This window comes from Schistocerca nitens, chromosome 2 (genome assembly GCF_023898315.1).
Source record: "Schistocerca nitens isolate TAMUIC-IGC-003100 chromosome 2, iqSchNite1.1, whole genome shotgun sequence".
Lineage (NCBI taxonomy): Eukaryota > Metazoa > Arthropoda > Insecta > Orthoptera > Acrididae > Schistocerca > Schistocerca nitens.
The window spans coordinates 513,297,952-513,307,896 of record NC_064615.1 but is presented as its reverse complement, the minus strand read 5'-3'; the positions used below and the strand labels follow the sequence as shown (position 1 = coordinate 513,307,896).

The 9,945-nt window shown below is 42.1% G+C and overlaps 1 non-coding gene across 1 annotated transcript; it reads left to right on the top strand.

Moving 5' to 3' along the window:
• The first annotated feature begins 9,463 nt into the window (after positions 1–9,463).
• On the top strand, positions 9,464–9,537 carry Trnas-uga (transfer RNA serine (anticodon UGA)). The gene has a single exon. It is a non-coding gene; the product is annotated as a tRNA-Ser (tRNA).
• Positions 9,538–9,945: the final 408 nt, after the last annotated feature.

Below are 9,945 nucleotides of genomic sequence, written 5' to 3'. Positions count from 1 at the left end.
GCTGAGCAGGTAGGCTGTGGCGAGGCCGGCCGGAGTTTGAGGTGGTAGGAGGCTGCTCCGTGGCCTGCTATGGTGTGCTGTGCGGAGCAGGCCAGGAGACTGCTGCTGACGGCCGCCTACTAGCTAGGCCGCCCGTGTAGCACTCACCTGTCCGTAGCATTACACGGCCTACCTAGAACCACAGCGTTACTTAGCTGCAACGAGCTATCTAGTTATCCGTAGTGGGTTGTTGGAGAGAGTACATTGAAGGGAGAAGATATGTGTGATGACGTGATAGAAGAAGAAATGAAAGCCGATTTGGATTACACAGAGAATCCAGCGTAACAGATGAGATGGTACGGAGGCTGGATCTGGAAGTGGTAAGGTGCTCGACATACAAGACTCAAACATTCTATATATTTATTATTACTATTTTTTTAATGTCAGTTTTTAACGAATGTGATTCCTGAAATCTGGCAAACATTTAAGAACTTTCCCAGAGACTGTTAACAACGAATAAGAAGACAATATTCTTTTGAATGATATTTTAACACCAGAAACATTTAAGAAAATCTCCATTTGAAAGACAATCCATCAAACAGTCAGAATCAGAGTCATTTGTTTACAGTTTTGAATGAGAATTACAAGGAGCTTTTAATACAGGCGTTGGAATAACAACTAATGCAATTTAAAAGAAAATCTTTTAGATTTCAAAAGTATTTAATTTAGATAGAAAAATAAATTCACCATGAGAACATAAATCAACAAGATATGACAAATTTAGAAATGATTAAATCATCACAAATCAAACAACAAAAAAATGGTTCAAATGGTTCTGAGCACTATGGGTCTTAACATCGGAGGTCATCAGTCCCCCAGAACTTAGAACTACTTAAACCTAACTAACCTACGGACATCATACACATCCTTGCCCGAGGCAGGTTTCGACCCTGTGACCGTAGCAGTCGCGCGGTTCCAGACTGAAGCGACTAGAACCGCTCGACCACTCCGGCCGGCAAGCAAACAACAAAATGCTTTAAAAGACCCACAGCACAGATCAAAAAGGGCTGAAACTTAATGCATAAACCAAGGTAATGTTTGATGTCGATAACTTTAGCTCTGGCCATACATGAAACAGTTGCTTGGTTCAGCTCAGGTTCTAAAAATACACAAGATACTCATGAGAATTATATAACAGACGCAAATTACAGATCGCATCAGCGAGTGAACATCTTCTTTCTTTCCTTTTTTCTTTCTTTGAGTTATCAGTCCGATGGTTAGGTGTGGCCCTCCACGAATTCCTCTCCTCTGCCAACCTCTTCATTTCAGAGTAGCACTTGCAACCTAAGTCCTCCATTAATTGCTGGATTTATTCCAATCCCTCTCTTCCTCTATAGTTTTTGCCCCCTGCATCTTCCTCTAATACCATGGAAGTCATTCCCCGATGTCTTAACAGATGTTCTATCATACTATCCCTTCTAATTGTGAATGTTTACCACATATTCCTTTCCTCTCCGATTCTGCGCAAAACCTCCTCGTTCCTTACCTTATCAGACCACCCAATTTCCAACATTGGTCTGTAGCACCACATCTCAAATGCTTCGATTCTCTTCTGTTCCGGTTTTCCCTCAGTCTGTGTTTCACTACCATTGAATGATGCCCTCCAAACGTACATTCTCAGAAATTATTCCTCAAATTAAAGCCTTTGTTTGATACTAGTATACTTCTCTTGGCCAGGACTGCCTTTTTTCCAGTGTTAGTCTGCTTTTGATGTCCTCCTTGCTCCATCCGTCTTTGGTTATTTTGTTGCCTAGGTAGTAGAATTTCTTAACTTCATCTACTTCGTGACCATCATTCCTGACGTTAAGTTTCTCGCTGCTCTCATTGCTGCTGCTTCTCAATATTTTCGATTTCTTCAGTTTACTCTCAACACATATTCTGCACTCGTTACACGGTTCATTCCATTCAGCAGGTCATGCAACTCTTCTTCACTTTCCGTCAGGACGCAATATCATCAGCGAATTGTATCATTGACATCCTTTAACCTTGAATTTTAATTCCGGTCTTGAATCTTTCTATTATTTCCATCATTGCTTCTTCGATGTACAGGTCGAACAGTAGGGGCGAAAGACTGCATCCCTTTCTTACACACTATTTAATTCATACACATCGGCCTTGATCGTCCACTCTTATTATTCCCTCATTGCTCTTGTACATATTTTATATTACCGTCTCATCTTTTTTAAAATGGTCATCGTCTAACACAACCTCAATTTTCTTTTCCATTTTTTGTATATTATTCTTGACAGCAATGTCGATGGATGAGCTGTTAAGCTGATTATGCGACCATTCTCGCATTTAACAGCTCTTGCATTCTTCAGAATTGTGTGGATGATATTTTTCCAAGTGTGAGATGGTGTGTCACCAGACTCATACATTCTATACACCAACGTCAATAGTCGTTTTGTTGCCACTTCCGCAATGATTTTAGAAACTCTGATGGAATATTATCTATACATTCTGCCTTATTTGATCTTAAGTCCTAAAAGCTCTCTTAAATTCTGATTCTAATACTGGATCCCCTATCTCTTCTAAATCGACTCCTGTTTCTTCTTCTATCACATCAGACAAATCTTCCCCCTCATAGAGGCATTCAGTGTACTCTCTCCACCTATCCGCTCTCTCCTCTGCGTTTAAGAGTGTTAAGAGTGGATTTCCGGTGGCACTCTTAATGTTACTGGCTTTGCTTTTCATTTCACCGAAGGTTATTTTGACTTTCCTATATGCTGAGTCAGTCCTTCAGACAATCATTTCTTTTTCGATTTCTTCAGTATTTTCATACAGCCAGTTCGTCTTAGCTTCCCTGCACTCTCCTATTTATTTCATTCCTCACTGACCCGTATTTCTGTGCTGCTGAATTTCCCTGAACACTTTTGTACTTACTTCTTTGATCGATTAATTGAAGTATTTCTTCTGTTACTCATGGTTTTTCTTCGTAGCTATGCTTTTCTTTCTAACTTCTGTGACAGCTCTTTTCAGATATGTCCATTCCTCTTCAACTACACTGCCTACTGAGCTGTTCCTTATTGCTGTATCTATAGCCGCAGAGAACTTCAAGCTTATCTCATCATTCCTTGGCACTTCTGTATGCCACTACTCTGCTTCTTGATTCTTCCTGACTAAACTCTTAAACTTCAGGCTACTCTTCATCACTACTACATTGTGATCTGAGTCTGTATCTACTCCTGGGTACGTCTTACAATCAGGTATTAGATTTCGGGATCTGTGTGTGATCTTTATGTAATCTAGCTGAAATCTTTTCATATCACCCGGCATTTTCCAAATATACATTCTCCTCTTGTGGTTCTTCAACAGATTATTCCCTATTAATAGCTGAAATTTATTACAGAACTCAATTAGTCTCTCTCCCCCTTGTCACAAGTCCATATTCTCCTGCAAACATTTCTTCTGCTCCTTCCTCTACAACGGCATTCCAATCCCCCATGGCTATTAGATTTTCATCTCCCTTTACGTACTGTATCACCCTTTCAGTATCTTCTTTCTCTATCTTTTCATGTTCAGCATGCGACGTCGGCATTTATTGCTGAACTATCGTTGTCGGTGTTAGTTTGCTGTCGATTCTGATAAGAACAAACCTATCACTGAACTATTCGCAAGAACACACTCTCCGCCCTACCTTCCCATTCATAACGAATCCTACTCCCGTTACTCACCCGTTGAACGGTTTCAGTTGATCTTCTATCCTGCGGTCACTTATTTCAAGTCTGACGCTCGTGCTAAGATTTAAAAGGAGGATGTTAATTACTCTCTTCTACGGTGAAAAACTTCTAGAAAAAGAATTTAGTATCCAACATTCTCTCTGTTTCCTCCGTTTTACTGCCATAATGGGCATAAAGTGTCTGGACAGATGACTTTGACCTGTTTATTTAACGTAAGATAGCAACTTCTTATTATTTTGTATCAGTAGATGGAATTCTTTGAACGCTTCACACATAACTCTCCTAAGGTTTATTGCGGCTTCGTTTGGTTTCTATTTATCGACGAGTCTTTAATTACATTTAAACTTGCAATGGACCTCTCTTTGCTTGCGGACCAGCTTTTAACCCGGCTGTCGAACGATGCGGTTCCTTTCAGTCCCTCGGAACTTTTATCACCGCTGTGTCCACTTACATTCAAGATTTTCAGTTTCAGAAATAAATATTCGGTATTGACTGCTCAGATAATCTGAGACCAACATTTTTTGTCGTACTTATTAAGCAGAGATATGATCCCACTTTCTTTACATTTCTATTAACATCAGTTGTCAGTCATTCTATATTTTTCTAAAGATCACCAAATCTCTGTCTCGTGCTGATTTAATGTGTTTGTGCCTGTTTGTAAACATATCTAACATATTACCCTCACGAGTTGGCTGTCTGATTAACTGCTGAAAGTAATTCTCGGATAAGAGCTCACAGAATAATTTCACATGATTTCCTTCCTCTGACACATGCTGTAATAATTAAAAATGTCCAATCTATATCATTTAGATTGAAATCTCTCCGCAAATGTATAAAATGACCAGGAAATGTACTGGAAACTTTCTTTTGGGTTTGCCTTAAACTTGACGACTTTACAGCTCCTGAAGCAGGGGTTATATAAAAGCACCCAACTTAAGACGAGTTTTAGTATTTATCTTCACCAAATTTGTAACACTACCTAAAGCCTTAGTAATGGCCTCAGTTCAATGAGGAAAAGAGTCCATAAGTTTCTTCAGGTACACAGTATCCAGCTGAAGCCACTCACTTATGATTCCGTAGAGCTACCATATTAGGTAGCTTCTGTTGAATGCTACACTTCACCCACTATTCTAAATAATACCACACATTTTTAAGGGATTCATATCGGATGATTTAACAGGTCACTGGATGTGGGGTAGGGTGTGTAAACATCATCATACGAAGACAGTATGTGTACAGTACTCCTGTTTCAGTCTTGGACGAAAGGAGAGTCCGTATCATACTCATCGTGTAAATAAAGAAGAAAGCACTTTGCCTCCGAGAATACTGAAATAATCATCCTGCTTCATGAAGGAAAATTCTTCTAGTTTGCTAGGGTGCTTCATATTTCTTCTGCATGATCGACATTTCAACCTCTCTGCTGCAAGCATCTTGAGGATGCTGTGGTGCCTTGTTAACCATGAAGATCCCAGCAGAAGGATCGAAACGTCGATCAGTTGATGCGTCCCGGGGGCACTCGGTAGGGTGAGTGGTGGTGGTGGCGGGTCTATGGGGCCCAGTAGATACACTTCTGACAGAAAAACAGTGTTTACTTGCTTCGGATACACATTACGACGTTAGTAATGTGAGGCAAAGACGCCCCACTCCAGCGACCCAAGATGGCGAAGCCTCGCAGCCAGCAGCTTCTGAACTGGCGAGAAGGAACAGTGTCAGCGCTCCGCGTGGCTGACTAAGGCAGGGCTACGGCAGATGGCCTAACAGAGGACTATGGTCTTGACGTCAGTGGCGCTCCATGTTGTGCTGCGACGGCTTTCTGGGTGGCGGACGTCCGCGCTTGGTGGCTCAAGCTCAGTAGCGTCCACTACGAAGGCGAAGGAAAACTGTCGTGCCACCTGGCAGGAGTCGGATGGCAGTAAGCGCGGACGGATGGACAGCGGAGCTGTGGCACGGGTCGCACAAGGAGACGGTGCTGGTGGTTTGCTGGCCCGACGCAATCTCGAACCCATGGCTGCAGCTGCCAAAACCCAGTCATATTATCGTCTGGCGTGGAACTGGCGTAATAGTGGTACTGCTGGACTCAGAATGCCTCTGCCTCAAAATTCGCTGCTGTTTATATGGCTCCAGTGCACGCTTGTAACACTTAATCCCCGCACACATTCACATGGCTTGCCCTGGTGTGGTGACACTGTTCTGCCAGCTACAGGCATCACAGCTGTACAGTGCAATTCTCCGCTAAGTGCAACTATCCCGTCTCGCAATCCTTTTGTGTGCCGGTAGCTATGATCCGTATGACGTAACTTTATGCTTACTGCCCAGTGGTATCTTGACGCAGTGCTACGCTCCTGGTCCTTACAAATTAAACCCAGTTCTACTAAAACTAGGTAATGACACAACAATCAGAGTAAATATGATTCGTCCTAACAACCCAAAAGATTTTGATTTCAATCACAACGACGATTAAAGGTTTACATCATAATTCATGTTTATGATGAACGGGCCTACAAAGAACACTCATAACACACCAAATAGCCACCTTCGATCTGAATTACACCCTTCACACACTGCAGACTAAATGTCCCATTGGCTAATTGTGTAGTCTACGCCTTGCGCCATTTGGAAAGAGGCAGTATCACGACTCGTCAGATTACACTGAATGCCTCCAGACAGCTTCTGCCCAGTCACTGTATTTTTGGCCTTTTGTTGATGAGAACCTTCATGTGGCGCTGCTTGCAACGGCCTTCGGAAAACCCTACTGTAAATGTCCATTGAACGCAGTTTCCTTGTCACTATTCGTTGACGTCGTCCTACATTTTCTGACAACCACCATACCCATCTGGTTTGACACAAACTGCCATCGACAATGCGAAACTCTCGCCTCCACTTCCTATAGGTTAGCTTCTTACCACACCTGTTCCTACTAAAAAAAAAAAAAAAAAGGAATGTGATAAAATATGACAGGTAGATATAAATTTACCAAATAAGCACTTTGAAATCACGGAAGCCATGATGGAACAAAAGCTGTGTAAGATGACAGAACATCTTTAACCTAACACACATGTGGAAAGAGGACAGAGAGAACGCAGTAATCATAACCTCATAACTGATCCCTCAAAATCCCAGCAAGCATTCATCTACATCTACATCTACGTGATTACTTAGCTAATCATAATAAAGCGCCTCGCAGAGGGTTGAATGAATCACATTCAAGCTGTCTCTTTTATCGTGCTGATCATTTCTCTCCATGTAGGTGTGCGCCAACAGAATGCTTTCGCAATCGGAGGAGACAACTGGCGACTGAAATTTCATGAGAAGATCCCGTCGCAACCAAAAACGCCATTTTTTTACGTTTGCTACTCCAGTTCACGTATCATGTCCATGGCACTATCTCCCTTATTTCTCCATAATAGAAAACGAGTTGTTCTTCGTTGAACTTTTTCGATGTCATCCATCAGTCCCATCTGATGAGGATGCCACACCGCACAGCAATACTCCAGTATAGGGCGAACAAGCGTGGTGCAAGCAGTCTCTTTACTAGACTTGTTGCACCTTCTAAGTGTTCTGCCAATAAATCGCAGTCTTTGGTTTGCTGTACCCACAAAAGTATCTCTGTGATCGTTCCAATTTAGGTTATTTGTTATTATAATCCCTATTCAACATCCTAAAAAAATGGTTGGGCTAACTAAATTGTATTCGGAGTGGCCAGACAAGATGTGAGGCTATGCTTTATAAATGGGGACTTGTGGACAGCCAAAGTTGTCACTGTAAAGTACCTCAGCAGACTATGCACCGTATCATTAAACTGTGCCCTATAAGAAAATACAGGGGATGAGCTGAGGACTGCATAGAAGCTATACCTCATGCTGTGAAAAGGATACCAGACCTTAACATCCCTGTGTAGTCAACAACTAGTCTCGCATGCCACATATCTTCCTCGCATATTAGTTATGTGAATTTTATTATCTCCTTTATATTGTCTCATATGCGTTGCACATTTGTATTCTTGTTTGTTATCGCTTTATTGTATTTATATTTCTGTATGTACTGCTACTACATGCCATACGACAAATAGATAAATAAACAAATGAAGTGGTTCACCATTCGTTGTGGACGCGTTGGATCAACAAACCGTGCAGCTTCATTCACAGTGTGGTCGCGGCCACTTCACTGCGATGACATACCTCAGTGGTGGAGGGTCACATGAGCGCCTGTCACCAGCTCTACAGCAGCCATTGCACTTCATGTCGACCGTTGTACCTACTTACCAACTAATACTTCGTGTGGTAAGCATCAAATAGAATTCTGTATTGATGATGCAGTCGGGGTTCAATATTCATATGATAGTAACAGAATTCATTGTAAACTGAACACTTCGTCTCCTCCAATTTCTGCGTAGAACTAGTGAACAAAAAAAGACGTGTATAATCTTCAATAGACGTTCTCACGTAAATGAAGGTAGCAGTGGAAACCAGGGTAAGAATAGGCGCGGAAGTTATTACGTGAACAAGATGTGTCCATATCTCCAAACACAAACATTAATACCTCAATAACAAAACATTCAGTGCTCATAAAAGTAGCATAATTTAGATATGAGGCTGTTTAGTTCACCAGAACAGAATGTACGTCTTTAAATGGTTCAATATGCAGTTCATATAACGACTTTCCAAGAAGACGTCAAACTAAATTCAATGTGCTTACCGAGGCCAATGTCTTATGGTTTCCAAACATACCACGTAGCTACAAATAGTTAAAAAGAGACTAAAATCAAAGATGAACCAACTTTAATTCATAACGCAATCCATCGTAACTCACATTTTTTATATTCCAGTTAAGAAAGTATCTGAGATGTCCTTAAACGTGTGAAGAATCGAGTTTTAGAAATAAAAATTAAATTAACGATCTGAATTAAGTGTTTTCACCGGATATGTGAGGTTTTAATTACTAATGATCGACCATTACAAAATATTTGTGTCAACATTTCACTGAAACACATAAAGTGAAATTCACCATGGTAGATAACTAGTCATGATTAACAGCCTCAGACAATGACACTTGTTATACTTTCAGCTGTAGACTTACTAAAAACAGTTTTGCTACTGTTATAAAGAAATTTTCAGCTGTAATGACAATCAAATTATTTATTTGTTGAATTCTCTTCTATTGCATCTCAGATGTGATATTCTAAATTATGTTCACTTTATATAAGCTCTGAAACTTCCTGGCAGATTAAAACTGTGTGCCCGACCGAGACTCGAACTCGGGACCTTTGCCTTTCGTGGGCAAGTGCTCTACCACTGAGCTACCGAAGCACGACTCACGCCCGGTACCCACAGCTTCACTTCTGCCAGTATCTCGTCTCCTACCTTCCAAACTTTACAGAAGCTCTCCTGCGAACCTTGCAGAACTAGCACTCCTGAAAGAAAGGATATTGCGGAGACATGGCTTAGCCACAGCCTGGGGGATGTTTGCAGAATGAGATTTTCACTCTGCAGCGGAGTGTGCGCTGATATGAAATTTCCTGGCAGATTAAAACTGTGTGCCCGACCGAGAATCGAACTCGGGACCTTTGCCTTTCGCGGGGAAGTGCTCTACCACTGAGCTACCGAAGCACGACTCACGCCCGGTACCCACAGCTTCACTTCTGGCAGTATCTCGTCGCAAGGTTCGTAGGAGAGCTTCTGTAAAGTTTGGAAGTTACGAGACGAGGTACTGACAGACGTGAAGCTGTGGGTACCGGGCGTGAGTCGTGCTTCGATAGCTCAGTGGTAGAGCACTTGCCCGTGAAAGGCAAAGGTCCCGAGTTCGAGTCTCGGTCGGGCACACAGTTTTAATCTGCCAGGAAGTTTCATATCAGCGCACACTCCGCTGCAGAGTGAAAATCTCATTCTATATCAGCTCTCTTTGGCCATTGTCAAGTGGTAAACGACTGCCGTGACGCCATGGCCTCGCCGTTATATTGTCACGCTGCTGGCTATGACGTCACTGGCACTCTCTTCCTCACCAAATATAGTGTTTCCGACCTGCATCCGTCAAACCCACTTCAGTCTCCTTATGGCCGTGTCCCAGGCCGTGCTGAGCTGCAAACCCCAGGCCTTATTGATGGGGGTTTTCAGATTTTTTTTTCTAGAGCTTCGTTTGTAAAACTATCCCAGAATCCCTCTGTCCTCGTACTGACAGATGTTTCATCGAACAAAATTTCTAAAGCGTGTTCTGCCACCGCTGATATTTC